The following is a 15,796-nucleotide window of genomic DNA, read 5'->3' on the forward strand; positions in this document are numbered from 1 at the left end:
CTTTCCCATTCTGCCATTTTCATCAGTGCGCAGGTTAAATAAATCAAAGCGGCATTATCCATCAGTAATAATTCACTGTCTTCTCAGTATCTAGCAGGATTCTCGTGCTGCTTGCCACAGCTCTGGTCACCAGAGACCACTCCATTTTCCTGCTTACATGCTACACTGTAATGGAAAAGCACATTCAGATACACAAGGCTGGTAAATACAGCACACTTTCCAATCTAGTTAAACTTGTTATGTACGAATTTAAGCTCCCCCGAAGTCATACCTGAGTCAAAAACGGTTATCATTTTCCTCGTGTTAGCATGCATTACAAAATAAGGCACTTAGAAATGCCCTAAGTCGCTCATTATGCTTTCTTTTCAGATCTGTGCCCATGATGTTCTTTTTTATTTAGTAGAAGAAAGCTCTGAATTTTCCTTAACAGAACAAAAGCCAAAAGCATGAAAGTCAGACCTCCTCACTTCCGATTTCACGGCTTATAAAGAACACAAATTATAAAGCTATCAGACATTTCCCGGGCTTCCATTAAAATCTGCAGTGAGCCTTTAGAGTGGACCGATTTATTTGATGTGTTTCTCCTAAAGCTTTTATGACATCATAAACATTTCTGACTCCACGACAAATACTTTATAATACATTAAGCAAACTCGTTTAAATGATTCTAACTGTTACGCCTATGGCAACGTAGTCAGAAATGGAATATTCACTTGCAAACAGACAGACCTTAAAGTTTAGTTTCAAGCACTGCAATTTATTGTTGACTTTTGTGCAACTGAAGGCAAACGCTTTCATATGAAGTCCAATGGCACAGACACCCAAAAAGCAGGGAGCAGGCACATTGTCCAGAAGTGCACTGTGTTGTACCTATCTCACATGGCAGCATCCCCACTGCAGGCTGCTTCCAGTAAAACTTCCCACTAATTGTCATGGAGCATTAAACAACACAACAATCTCACTGTATATATAACGTGCTTCCAATCGCAGCAGTTTACCTACATTAGCTTCACTCAATCGAAAAGCCTCGCCATCCCTCTTTGTTCAGGAAGAAATTGTGGTAACTTTCTTCACACTAGATAAAGCACTACACCATAAGGAGCTCTGCAAGGCACCAAAAGCGAGGCGCTGGTGCTCCCTGCAAAGAACAGCACCGTTCATTCAAGGACTCGAGGAAAGTTTACAAAATGCTGCATGCGCTGGAGACATCGTGAGATTTCAGCTCATGAGGCAATAAAAACAAAAACACCGCTCTAGGATTAATTAATGACAAAATTATTAGCTGTTCAGGAATGTTCCTGATGACAAAATTCAAGTCTTAGAATATAAAACTGGCTCAGATGACTTTATGAAGCCAGTAAAAAATCACTGCTGTGCAGCCATAAAAATTGGAGTGAAACAGAAGCCTGAGAGCAGTCGATCGGTATGTATTTATGTTTAACTGCAGACTCCAAACAAAAGGCAAAAAGACTTGAGAAATAAAAACAGTACTTAGCAGCAGGGAAAGAAGCTCTGTTTTTCTTATTGTTGATTATTTCTGAATACACTCCTGCTGTCCATTTAAGCCTCCTTTTGACTTAGAGCTTTAAGGCACCTGATTTACGAGGAGGCAGCTTGCTCAGTTGGAAGATGTTCCCACAATTCTACAATTTTAAGCAGAGGCAGTGTATAAACAGCTCATATATAAGTCATAGCATTGCCTGGGACTAAACAAGAAATCAACTCAAAAGCATTAAAATGCAAGAACACTTTACATAGGGCTTTCCTTTCTCACAGTACTCCTCTTGTTAACTGTGGCTCCTGGCCTAAAAAGATCCAACAAGCCTCAGATCTGGAGAAATAAGGATAAGGGTGTCCCAGTTTCTCAGTGGGTAACATTTTCTTCCCCTTTAAAGATGCACTTCTCACCTTACATACTTCAACATATGCTATGTGAACAAGTTGGCTCTGACAAAAGTCTTCCAGTTACTGCCTCCATATAATACCAGCGACCAGAAAACATCCTAAATCCTCTGCTGCTTCAGAAAGTCACTGGATATCCAAATCATAAATTTCAAATTCCCAGCTGTCACTGCCTAACTGTGCCTTCTGCATTTCAGCTAAGTCATACTGTATGACATTATCACTCTCTCACACTTCATAGCTTCTCCAGCATTAACAGAAAAACCCACAGCTAGCGGGTTGTCTGAAATGTTTCACGTTTACAGCACCAGCAATTAAATCTACACAACTCTTACGAACTTACTTTTGTAAAATAGGTTATTCAGTTTACTCCTCATTTTTCTGTATTTCTCACCATGTTTAGGACACTTATTTTCTTCAGCAAAACGGAATTTAGGTGTAAGAAAAAGGAAAGCCAATTTTTCATATACTGGCTTATTACTCAGGAATCCAGAATGGTGTAACATGGCTTAAGAATCTCAACACAAATTAAAAATAATATATTTTAATGAAAGGATGCTTTTTCAGCAACTCCCTTTTTCAAAGAACCTTGAAAGAAATGTACTGGTAACAGATTACCTGAAATCACAACAGTAAAGAATGCAGTAGCAGCACTGCAATGCTGCTAACAGGTGGAAGCGGGCAAATGCTGCAGGACGTTACAGAAGTCCTTTCTTTCTCCTGAAGTAGGAGCTCCAATACCCTTCCCCACAAATGAATGTAACACAAAACTTTGAATTACACGTGCCACAAACTAAGTATTAAATTAGACTATTCATGTATGCTTGGAAATTAAGATAAGCTGAAAAGAAAAAACATGAGACCTCTACACACAGACAGTCCTTCTAAATTGAGTTCTTTGCATGCATCATCAAGTTCATGTACTGCATAAGTATCATATGCGATAATGCGGAGCCTCAGAAACAGTAATTAACTTCAGAAATGCAAGGAAACAATGAGTGCCTCAGCCCTGAAGACCTGCAACTTCGTGGTTTGGACCTTCACTGACAAAGGAGAACTTACTTGGCATGAATCCCTCACAGACGTTACTCACCAAGAAAGAAGCCTTAATTAAAAAGTTGGCTTTTTAATGCTTCTTTAAAGTTATTCTTCTACTGAACTAGGTGCACACACTGCCATAGTCAACAATAGCCACTGTGGTCTGTGTTTGGTGGAGATTATGTCTTCTTAAGAACCCAAGAAAAACGTATCTTGTCTCAGTATGACCACCTAAAATTATAGATGCCTTCACCAATTCCTAAAGAAAACATGATCAAGCAGGAGACATTCCTTTCTCTTGTCCTAAAGGTATTTTTTTTATCATTCAATTACATCAAAACATAATGTTTGTAATAATCACAAACATAAGCATTTTAAGTTAGTGACACGTTTTCAAAAGTTACCATTTCACATATAAGGTGGAAAAATTATAAAACAGAAGCAGCAATTAGATGGGGTGTCTTATTCTCCAGGGATGATTGGCGTATGACTGGGGACTGGAAAAGGTCTTGTTTACAGGCTCTGTCAAAAATGAGATGCATGACCTGACATGGTTTGCATAATTTCTCTGCAATTCTAGTCATCCAGCCTTAAAATGGCGAAAATTCAACTTACCTGGATTGCAGTTTGTCGCCAAAACAGAACCTGTCCTAGAAACGCATGCTGCCATACAGATACAAAGACATTTAAACACAGTACTTTGAACTCTTCCAAATCAAATCCTTCCCACTGGAATGTACGCAGCCTTTGCTGTGTACTCCTTATTACTCGTTTGATGAATGTTTCAATCTTCTAGAAGAAAAAGTGACCCATTTGCATGACTTACTACCTGCTGAGGACATTAATAATAGAACTCCAAATCTAATAAATGAACAAGCAGGGGACAAACGCATTTTGCAAGTTTATTATGCTGCTGTAGTTACATTACTTCTCAACTCGCCAATCTTTAATGGTGGTTTTGAAAACAACTTACTTAATATGAACAGCATGTCCTTTAAATAATCACGTAGGTTACAAACTCTCTTTACAACTGGGAGAATAAGCTGAGATGAGAGCACTCAGTGATCGCTTGTGAGCGGACCGTATAAACAAGGGTTTGTCCAATCTGCCAGAATCCTTTTCCTGCTCTGAAATTAATGCCATCAAAACTGATAATACTACTCAAAGCCCACTACGGATCCTGTACGTTATAAGCAGAGAGACGTATCATCAGCTGGTGTAAACTGACACTGCTCTTAAACCCTATGGAACTACACTGATTCACAGCTGCTGAAGATTTGTCCCTGGGTCTTTCTTTAGCACTGACAAAACCATGAAACCAAACTCTGGATGCTCTTCCAAATTTAAAGCTCCCATTGACTGCAGTGAGAGCGATGCATGAAGGAGGAAAGGAAGAGTGTAAGCATGCCATCCTAGATAAGCACACGTTTTCCCCCTCCCTCTGTTTATTCTAAGTTTCATGCTAGTTGTTAAAATTGTAACCTGGGAGGAAGCCAAGAGCGCGGTGAATTTTAAGATTTCTTTGGTTCCTTTGACGTACTCACTGAAATTCTATTTGATAACAATGATTTGTTAGGACAAGTCCAGTTTGCTGCCATCATGCAAATAACCCCAGTGAAGCCCACAGGAAAAGCAGCGCCATCAGGAAAACATGACTTGACCCATACTGTTACACCAGTAGGATAAAGTTTCATAGTGACTGCAGCACTGTTCTTGCATCTGTCTGTGATCTATCCTTGCACCTGTGTTAAAATTATGTTTCTTTTATCCTTCTCAAGCAGTTTTTCCTCCAAGGATATGATGTAGCGAACCCTCATCCCAGCAACCTTCATCCGCACGCCCAGCCCCAAGGCAGTCAGGACTGACACAGAGCAGGAAGGTGTAACTGCCTGAAAAAGGATTTTGCAGGAGGGGTACTGAGATGTTTCTTAGACCACCATCCTGTAAAACTGCAGGCAACACAGAGGAAATACGTTTGTTTTACAGACAACAATCTTTACGCAAGGCTAGTTTCTCTACATGATTCCAAGGACTGTAGCAGACAGCCAGTGCGTGCATTTCTGACTGCAGATACATGGAACAAAACAAGGCAGTTTTGGAGAACCATCTCTGCACATCTGGCGTTATGGCACACGCTGTATTTATCTAGAGGTATTTGCTTTACACGAGTATCTCAAGCAGTTTTATTGCCTTCTGCAAATACTGCATGCAGCAATGAAAACTCAGAAGTCCTGCTTCAGGAAGCTACCAATAAGAACATCAATAATCATTAAAATAGGTCAGCACTGCATTCACGAAAAAGAAAAAGAAAAAGAAAGAAGATTTTAAAAGCGTTCCCTCGCGCTACTCTACCATTAGACTTTTCAACATCAAAAAGTAAAATGGAACATTCCTCAGCTTAAACATATCCAAATGCAATCATATAAATCAACAGCACAGAAATCATTTTCTAGCTACAGTTTGTTCCTTACAACTTCCCGAAGAAAAGAAAATCACTGTAGATACCACAAAACAGTTTGACTTAAGTGCAGCTCATCGCTCAGCTTTCCGCACAACCGCATTTTTTTCCGATAATCATAACGGAGGCATTTGAGGGATTTCCATTTTTACCTTTGCATTTCTCCTTTTCCAGTATCCATAACCAATCATCGCTCTGCTCTTCCATTATGCTCGGTACATCGCAGAGTGAGAAGCATCTTCAATAAATAGTATTAAAAATAGCACACACCCGGTCTCCCCGCCGGAGCATGCTCCGACAGTGCTGACACCTCAGCTCTCAAGGTAACCATGCCCAGCTGGGAGCTGGGAGGCAAGCCCTGTGTGAGATTAGCAGTGTGCAAGCCTAATTGCGCACGCAAACTTGCCTCGATCCGTGACGAAGGCTGCTAAAACAAAAAGCAGCGTGCAGTTAAGTGATGTGACTGAAAAGTTGCGGGTCAGTTTACAGGCGTTCTTCCCCTCCCCAGAACTCTCAGCTTTGACGCTTTGCGCTCACCTAAAAACTTACATGTGGCATTTTGGAGCGGGTCAAGCAGCCAACGCGCCAAGCTCACGCACACCCAGCCAAGTGACAAGGCAGGGAAGCCAAACAGGTGACCCACAGACACACACATACATATACACACACACACACACACCTGCGCTGCTCCGTGGCTCCTTTGTTCCATCTCAGCGCTCACCGGAATGCAAGCCGGTTTGAGGGCTGCACGCACCTGGGAGCAGCGGGTGCACAAACGGCCCCGACACCGCGCGCATCCCCCGCCGGTGCAGGCAATGAGCGAATGCACAACACGACAGTCATTAACAACACCGCACAACGGCTGCGCTGGGCGAGCACGTCCGTAGACCCGCAAGCGGCACTGCTAAAGGCACAAACAAGCACGCGGCGCTGCACTGAGCACGGTAACGCTGTTTTAATGCAAGCGGGCTGCCGGGATGCCTGACAGCGCGCTGTAACGCCCGGCTCCCCTCGCTGCATGCAAGAACAACGACAAAAAAAAAAAAAAAAAAAAAAAAAAAAAAAAAAAAAAAAAAAAAAAAGAAAGATGCTCACGAGGCTCCAAGTGACCCTTCCTCCTCAAGTCACCACCCTCCAGAACAACGCTTTCCTCTAGCAACGCAGAGCGTATCCCTCGATGCCGGCGAGTGAAAGTTTGGGGTTTTTTTCTGCGTGTTTCACATCGTTCTCCTCCCGGTACACCACCCCCCGCTGCCCGCAGCCCCACCTGCCTCTCGCACGCCGCCCCGTACCCCGCACCCCGGCTCCGGCACCTCCCGTCCCTCCCCGCCGGACCGCCGATGACACACAGCGTCGTCCTTCCCCCCCCTCTGAGGCAAACCGCTGCCGCCCGCCGCCCGGCCCCACTCACGGCCCCGCGCCCGGGGCACCGACGGGGCGCCAGAAAGCACGCTGGAACGAAAAAAATAAACGTAAATCGCAACAACAAAGGACACCGCGCCGCGCAAGCGCCTGCGATTTCTGTCTCGCTCTTGGTTTCGTTCTCTCGTCTCGTCGTTACCTTGCCCGATAAGGGATGTGCCCAGCGTCCCGCCGGCCCGGTGTCTGCGCTCGGCGCGGGGCCGCCCGCTGAGTGTACGGTGCCGCGGCCGCGCCGCGTTACAGCGCAGCGCCCGTCTTCCTGCCAGACATGGTCTCTTCCTCCGCCTCCGCCGCGGGAGGAGATCCGCCGCCGGCCGAACGCGGTGCCGCGGTGCCGCCCGACCCGCCGCCGCCGCCTCCCGCCCGGGCCGGCTCCTCTCGCCGGGCTGAGCCGCCTGCCCTCGCCCCGGTCCCCTCCGTGCCTGCCCGGCTCCCCTCCGGCTCGCTCTCCCTCCCGCCCGTCCCCCGTCCTTTATGCGCCGCGCTCCCGGCCGTACTGTCTGTCTGCGAGTCTCTCCCTCTCCTTTCTCTCTCTCCCCGCCCACGCAGCGTGGTGCGCCTCGGACCGCAGACAGCGGCGCGCTGCTCGCCGGCTCCGCGCTCACTGCGCTCAGCGCCGCCGCTCCGGCTCGCGCCGCCTCGGCCACCTAGCAGGAGCCGCGGGCTCCGCCGCCATGGCGCGCCCGACCCTTCCCGCCCCTCTCTCCTCGCAGACACCGCGGCCGGGCGGCTCCTTTCTCTCTCTCTCTCTCTTTCTCGGCCCTGCCCCGCGGCCGTGCCCCTCCGTGCGCCTGTCTGTGCGCGCGGTGCTGCTCCTCCGGTCACACCCCGACCCTCCCCGGCAGCCCTGCCCCAGCCGGGGTCTCACACAAAGCGCCGGTCAGGGATAAAGGGGAGAGGGCGCGTTCGTCTCCTCTTACCCTCGCCAAGCGCTCCCACCCGCGTCCCATCGACCCCCCCCCCCCCAACCTTAAAAACACGGCCCCCGATTCCAGCCTTAGTGAAAGTGTGCGTGTGTGGGGGGGGTGTTTTATCACTAATTTTGCCAGAGAAATCTGACAGCGCCTGCAGTGCTCAGCCGAGCTGCTGAAGAGGGGGGGAGGGAGGGACTGCAGCAGAGTTTGGGTGGTAGCAGATGAGCCACTCAAAATGGGGCACATGATCCCCATCTCTTCCCCTCCCCCTGCCAGGACCCGAGGATGGGACTTCTCCAGGAGCTCCTGCACAACCGTCAGGGTGCAGGGAAACGGCGCTGCACCGGCAAACGCTCTTCCAACACACAAAACCTCTGCCATCTGCTCCAAAAAATCACAGCTCATTTTACTCAGCTGAATAAATCCAGGCATTCCTTCTGCACCGGGAGAGGAAAGGGCCTTTACCTCTGCGCTAGGTGGCTATTAACGTGCAATGAAATTATAGCGGTGCAGCACCAAATGTAATTGCCGTAGATCAATCAGAGCGGATCCAGCAGTTCAACTGCTGGAAGTGCACGCTCTGTGTAATAGCTGTGCGTCTCTACAGTGCCCTCCACCACAGTCACCTGAAAGGGGCAGCAGCGTTGGCACCGGCTGCAATTAGCAATCCTACAGATGAAAAATAAACAGTCCATCAGCGTAACGCAACGAGGTGCTAGAAAATACAGTCATCGTTTCTGTCTGCAGCGATACGAATAACCCGACTCCCACAGACAGATAATTCTAATTTAAAATACGCTGTGAAAATGCACTCTTTTTATTACATGCTTTCAACAATTCCCTGTTTCCGAATAGTTTTCTACACTTAGCAACTGCAGAACTCAGTCAAATGTAGACAAGTACACAGAAGGGGTGTGTGTGTGGGGGGGGGGGTTGGTTTAGTGGGTATTATCCCAGCACCCCTGGAATCCCTTCTTCCCCTTACAAATGAGCACCTGCCATCACCAAGGACCACTCAGCAGGGTTGGGCTGGAAGAATACAGCAAGCACTGAACCGTACTGGGGAGAGCATTAGCAGAGTCCTGGTGCACGCCTCCAGTGATCACAGGCATTCAGCCAAGGACACCAAGACCCATGTGCTAATGCACCTCCTGATGTGGCTGACTCCTATGATGCACACACATGGCTCCATCTGCTCTTGATTTCATTGTTTAACATATCTCCCTGAGACGTGCTACAAGTTGCACCTGATGGCAAGAAGAGTGACAGAAAGGCTACAAAACAGCATTACACCGAAGCTTGCAATAGCTGGTGACTGGGGCAGGACCCATTCTTGGCTTTGAAGTGTTTTTTTCAGCCAAAGTTCATGCCTACCAAAGCTGCGTTGAAGATGTGCTGAAATGCAAAGGACCTCACTTGGCTGCTGCACATCATCCTAAGCAGCCTACCAGCAAAGTTGGAGGCTGCAGCAGGACATGAAAGGCATTCATTCAATATAGACCTCAACCAGCCTGTAAAGGGGGTTAAGGGGATACTTCACAGCCTTGCCCCAGTCACTAGGCACAATGGGAAAGAGCTGCCACGTACCCACAGCTTCTCCTCCGCAGTTTGGATCCTGAAGTGCCCTTGCAGTGGGAAGCACTGAAGCTATATGTCAGCTCTGAAAACAGATGAAAATTTATTCAAACTGTAGTCGTGGCAGTTCACTCCCCTTTCTCCTGCGTGGCAGGATGTTTGGGGCAAGCTACTAAATGCTGAAAGATGCCAGCTTCAGCAACAAGAGGAAAGGGAAATAAATAAATAACCCTCATCCTAGCTACTATTTCAACTCCGAATGGCAAGCAGCATCAGGCACAGCACCTGTGAGGAGGTGACATTGCCTCCCTTTGTTGATAAGTCACCCAAAATCTTTTAGGAGCCAGTCCTGAATCCATCATGGAGGTACTTAAGGCCAGGTTGGATAGGGCCCTGGGCAGCCTGATCTGTGGGTGGCAGCCCTGCCCACGGCAGTGGTTTGGTACTGGGTGGGCTTTAAGGTCCCTTTCAACTCAAGTCATTCTGTGGTTCTAACAGAGCACGCATCTTGCTTTTGGACTTTTTTGTGCAGAAAGAAAAATCACAAAATTACAGTCACTGCACAATCACAGTCTCTAAGAAATGGGAAACCATGGCAATGGTCTGCTGCCGTCTGTGCTGGTTGGTAGGCATGCATAGGGATAACTGTCCATTTAAGCTTCATGGAAGTCAGCAGGAGCTATGTGTTTAAACGGGGTCAAAATTTTATAAGCTCTGTCACACAGTACTTCTCCAAGTATTTTTGGAATGAAGCAGTTAACCTGCAGCACATGCTTTCACTGTACGTACACAAAATTCCATCAGGCAGCACAAAACTTGAGACATTTGTGAAACATCACAACAGATTATAATGCTTCTTCACTGTGAGCACACTTTGTAACTACGTTCACTCAATTTCACTTAGAAATCAAGAAAACATTAGTGGGCTTTCAAAACCAGAATCAGATTGCAAGTATACGATGTCGGAGAAACATACAGGGATTCATGCAGTTCTGCAGCCACAGGAGACTCCTGTAATAGAAGGCATGCAGTGTTTCTTAATAAAAGCTTGCATGACTGGTTGCACATTTCTTCTTCCTCTAGTCATTTTTCAGTGAAAGAAAGCTACTGTGTGGTCTCTGGTGTTTTGGAGTTATGCAATGATTCAGATTAAGGCACTGCAGTATAATAACCTAACTGTTGATGTATTTTATCATTATCTTCTGCAAAAGAGATCAGCCTTAGCAGTTCGTTTTAAAGCTTTTTTTTCCCCCCTCCGTTTTTACGTCCTATGTGTTACAAACAAATTAATCACGCATAATTTGCAGATGGACTCAAAAATACTGCACTTCTATTTAAAATAGCTCTTTCCAAAATGTAAATATAGCTAAATCACTCTAATTCTCAGACACTTCTCAGGGAGAGCTGAAATATTTATTCCAGTGACAACACCACAAGTGAAGGAAAATTAACCAAGCGATTTGTGTACAACTTGAATAGTATTTCAGATTTGACAAAGCAAAAATGAAGCTTTATACTATTCCCACTGAAGTCTGTGAGAATTTTGCAATGGACTTCATTAGGATTAAGATCATGCACCTAAATCTAACACTCTGTCTTCAGAGGAAGATCAATGAACAACCCTTTAAAAATATAATCTGTTGCTAGAGGGGCTGAGGAAGATATTTTTTTCCCCACTAAAAGGAAAGCATCGTTTCTTTGTGTTTGACATTTCAAATCCCCTCTTAGTTTCTTTTAGAAATCTCAAAATGTTTGATGTACCATATCTATATCTCTTGAAAAGGATATTCCACTATAGAGTTCCTCACCTCACAAAAAAAAAAAAAAAAAAAAAAAAAAAAAGAAGTGTCTTCTGATCCCTTCCAAGACCAGAAACTGCAGTTCTTTCTCAGCTGTGACTTGCAGAGGAAAATGAGCAGGAATCTGAACTGTAGCTTTGAGCTAGCATTGGTGTAAATGGGTATTCCTGTACAAGCTTTTTCCTTCCTTTATGCTTACAGGCAAGAGGACTGAAGGCTTTCAGGTCATTGTTGGAGGGACAGAGGACTGCTTTATGAATTAAATGGTGGCTGGTAGCTCAACAGTAAGTCACAGGCCACACAGAGGGCTCACCTGGTATTATCACTCAGACACACGGCCAACAACATTTAAAGAAGTTTGACGGGTTAAATAATGCAGTCAGAGGCTGTTCTCAGTTGTTCTGGGTGTAAGCACATCTCTGATGTAGGAACTAAGCATCATGTTGGGTTTTTTTCTTTATAATGTATACGTGCAGTATGCATGTTTGAGTTGAGAGACAAGATGTACAGTGGCGAATGAATGAAAGCAATAAGAAGAGAGACTCAGCTGGTGAATGCTGTGAGCTGTGGTGTTTGAATGGAGCAGCAAGAAACTAGTGAGAAAAGAGAAGTCCTAGGCAGGGAATGCAGCAAGCTAGTTATCTTGCCATCTGTGACTTACCACGGGCAATGTGCACTACCTACTTAGATTAGATGCACTGTAGGGGAGTAATCAAGCTGAGGAAATTCCAAGATCTTTCAGTATGATTTATGAGCTTTAATAATCTGATGGTTCAGGGTCACCTAAGAGCCCAAGAACTGCTTGGATCACAACTATGAGTGGCTCTAAGGAAGCTTAGGACAAACACAGCATCTCCAGGGGAGTACTTACAGTCATCAGCATAGGAGCCATAACTATGAGAACTCCTCCAGCACAAAGCAATTTCCCTTCAAGATTTCACCAAGGAAAGTCATTACTGCACCCCTTTCTCTAAAGCAAAGCATGAGAGTATTGCTTTCCTCCCAGCATCTAGAGAGCAGACAAACTTTGGTGACAATTTTCAGCTACCACAAACGCATACAAATAGTTTAGGCTTCCAAAAGTACATGGCCTCTCCCTCTGCTAAACCATCACTAAAACTGAATCATCTGTTCTTAAATATCCTGGCAGAAAGGAAGTCAGGAGACCAAGGGGCTTCCTGGCTGAGCAAGTGGATCTAGGAAATTACAGAGAGAGGAAAAAATTTTAAGAGAGGAATCCTCATTTACCTTCTAGAAATTCTGCCACAACAATATTAAGAATAGCAGTAAAACATGGTTTTAGGACTATAGGCTTATTTTATCACTCAAAAGTAATGCCAGATACGTTTTAGAGATGATCATATGACCTGTAAGTAGACAGAGAACAATCATACAGACCGTGAGGTATTTCTTTTCAGCTGTCTATTTCACATTGTCAGTCTTGGTAATGTTCACCAGTTCTTTGTTCTGCATTTTGATCAGAGCAAATAGATGTAACCCAATGTACTGCCCATTAAGCAGGCAGTGCTACTGCCTGATCAGGTATGATAGGAAAACCTGGAGACTGAAGCTGGTGAAATTATCTGGAGGTGAAGAAAACATGAACTGTTGTGCCAAACAGTTCCTGTAACCCAGAGGACTCAATTTCTCTCTTTAAAATCCCTCTGAACACGTTGCCCTCTTAACTTCTGCTTCTAGAAACGTCTAGTATTCTCTGAAATGCATGTTTTGAATGGAACATCTTCAGAAAAGGCTCCCACTAGACCTAGACCTACCTTGCAGATATTTTGACATGCAATTTAGTAATACACCAGTAGGTTGATATTCTTCAGTCTCGTTTTTTGTTTTGTTTTGTTTTTTAAGAATTGTTTAATATCAGAGCCTTTAGCAAGGATCCCAGCCTTGACATCTTTGTAAGTTGGGCGTGTTGTTTTTGTGCAGCCCACCCTACATTACTGCAGTATACTCCCAGGCTCACATTTGTCAGAAAGCTACATTACCAGCCTCCAACCAACAGAATATATTCATACACTAATCCTGGGACTGCTCCAGCTATTGTACAGAGCAAATCAACTGGGGACGTCCCAGCCACTGGCTTTGACATTGGTCCAGCTGCTCCCAGTTCAGCAGCTGCAAGCCTGAATTGCTGACTCAGGACCATACACAAAGTGAAGGAGTTCAGCACATCTCATTGAAGAGGTTTGGAAATTGTTGCTGATTTAGGATCCTCAGTTAGCAGTATGCTTTTAGAAGAAGGTTTGGCTTTTCTAAAGTTACTCCCAAGTTGGTAGAAATAATATTTGAGTATAAAGAGGTAAAAATAGCATGATGACTTCAAGATGTGGCTGCTGGTACAATGAATAGTCACATCTTAAACATTACTGTAGCAGTATTAATTGAAAGAGAAAAGCACAAAAAATACATCAGACCTAAACAAGGATAAACCTGCCATGTCACAAACTAATTCTCCAGATCTGTCCTCTACACAGAGATTTATGATATGGAAATGTAAGGAAAAGAAAGTCAGTTCTCATTCTGTAAAATTATGACCATCTGTGTTTTACCCACCCTCACACAGCTTTATTAACCTGCTCAGTAAAAGCAGCAGCAAACAGGCAGTGAAGTTCAAACACTGGTCATTATTTCGGCACAAGAGGAGATGAGGAGACCCTCAGCAACAGAGGGAATGAGGAGTGTAACATATTTCTCTGACAGAGAGGCTTCCATCACAATCCACATGACAAAATGTAGTTGCCCTCTTCAAGGCCACATCGTGCTTGATGTGCTAAACAGTGAGCAGATGTGCCAAACAGAAGCAACTTGAAGTTTAAAAAATGAGAAGCAAACAGAAAAGCGTAGGCTCTTTGTTTAAATCATGCTTGCCAAAACCAGCACTTTACAAACTACTGGAGGCAATGTAGGACTGCCTCTTTTTTTTATACCACACGCACCAACAGCATATTAGTCTTCTTTGTACTTGGTAAAAATGAGCAAGAAAGGCACAGATGTAACCATACTGCTCACAGTCAGCATGACTCTGCTTAGGACATTCATATCCAAAACCTCCAACAGAGGCAGTAGCCCTATAACAAACAGGGAAGAATTAGGAACGGGAAGAACTCCTGCTATGTGCCATTTTAACAACCTCTCAAGTACTGTCAGTTGTGATAAAACCAGCAAAAACGGGGCCTTTGTCATCTGATTTGGAACTCTGAGTGTTTTCAAGGGCCTCTGGGTTACAATCCTACTGAGGAGTTTTTGAAATCCGTGTGATAGGGCATGGGAGTTGCTATGTTCACCAGCCTCTTCGTGGGCTCTTAGCTCCCCAGGCTGAGTGCTGTAACAGCTCAGAATGTGCCCTGTACCTGTGAGCAGAGCACGCTGCTTTCCAGCACACTTTCACCTCTCCAGCTTCACAGCACCAGTGCTCCAAACACTGCAAGCAGAATACGAGTTTGGCTGGCATCAATTTAGCCATTTGCAGTGTTTCTCTCAAACGCTTTCGAATCAACCTTTACACAGGTTCCACCTGCTGCCGAAAACACACACTAAGGAATGTATTGCTGCTTACAAGAAAAAAAGACTGAGAGGGGACCTGATCCAGGTCCATAAGTATCTGAGGTGTGGGGGGCAGAATGGCGAGGCCGGACTCTTCTCAGTGGTGAGTGGAGACAGGACAAGGGGAAACGGCTGGAAACTGCAGCATAGGAAGTTCTGCACAAACATGCGCAAGAACTTCTTTACAGTGAGGTGACGGAGCACTGGAACAGGCTGCCCAGGGAGGTGGTGGAGTCTCCTTCTCTGGAGATGTTCAAGACCTGCCTGGATGCCAACCTGTGCGACCTGGTGTAGGGAACCTGCTTTGGCAGGGGGGTTGGACTCGATGATCTCTGGAGGTCCCTTCCAACTCCTTCAATTCTGTGATTCTGTGAGTAGAGGCACATGAAACACTGGCACAGGCTGAATGCTAAGAGAGACATTTAAGCTTTCAGTACTTTGAGGTCTTGCACTGGAGTTTTAAGCATAGTTATTTCTCAGTCACTGGTCTGAAATACAGTTCCCCCAGATTTTCTCCGGCTGCCTTCTTGCTTCATCTTGCCTTATCCTCTAGACATATTTAAATTTTCCTTTGTTTGGAATCTACATTTTTTCACGCCCTGAAATTATAGCCTTTGCAGTGTGCAATACTGTAGAAAGTCCCTTCATTGAAAGAGCAGAACATGGTACAATTTTAGAATCATATAATTTCCAGCATAATTGTTAAATCATTTTCTTCCTTTTCTCCCTCCCCCTCTTGCTTTTTTTTTTCCTCCAAAGGGAAAGAAAGATCCAAAGTGCACATCCAGAGGGAAAGAATGAGACAGACAGAAAACTTAACAACTTCGTAATACCATGCTACATTGCACCTCACATTTACTGCAACAACAACCCTGCATCAATGACAGGACTCCCTGCCTGTTGCCTCAGTCACTCAACGCTGGACTCCATCCTTTGCAAGGTACTATTGGTTCACAAACACAACCTTCCTTGTGTGTTTGTGACATTGTGTTCCCAAATATCACATCATAAAAATGTTAAAATAAAGCTGTTCATAACATTTTCCTGTGCGCCATCTGGGCCTTGCAAGAAAGCTGACATTAGCTGTCAAACTAAAGATAACCACATTTTCTCTCTTTTGTATCGTTAAT

General features: G+C 45.0%; 1 protein-coding gene across 23 annotated transcripts in view; it reads right to left on the bottom strand.

Annotated features, from left to right (window-relative positions):
• ARPP21 (cAMP regulated phosphoprotein 21) overlaps positions 1–15,796 on the bottom strand; it is a 193,436-nt gene that overhangs the window by 124,146 nt on the left and 53,494 nt on the right. Inside the window, exon 1 of one of the 23 annotated variants that reach the window (XM_042888336.1) lies at positions 7,318–7,366. The exons of 20 other annotated variants lie outside the window; for them this stretch is intronic. The gene's annotated coding sequence lies outside the window, so the exon portion shown is untranslated. Of the gene's footprint in view, positions 1–5,550; positions 5,614–6,959; positions 7,026–7,317; positions 7,367–15,796 lie in introns of those variants that run through there. 2 more of the 23 variants (XM_042888333.1, XM_042888338.1) reach the window with 2 other exon arrangements.

The sequence above is a fragment of the Lagopus leucura genome, unplaced genomic scaffold (assembly GCF_019238085.1).
Source record: "Lagopus leucura isolate 7727_CA_CO unplaced genomic scaffold, USGS_WTPT01 Super-Scaffold_100157, whole genome shotgun sequence".
Lineage (NCBI taxonomy): Eukaryota > Metazoa > Chordata > Aves > Galliformes > Phasianidae > Lagopus > Lagopus leucura.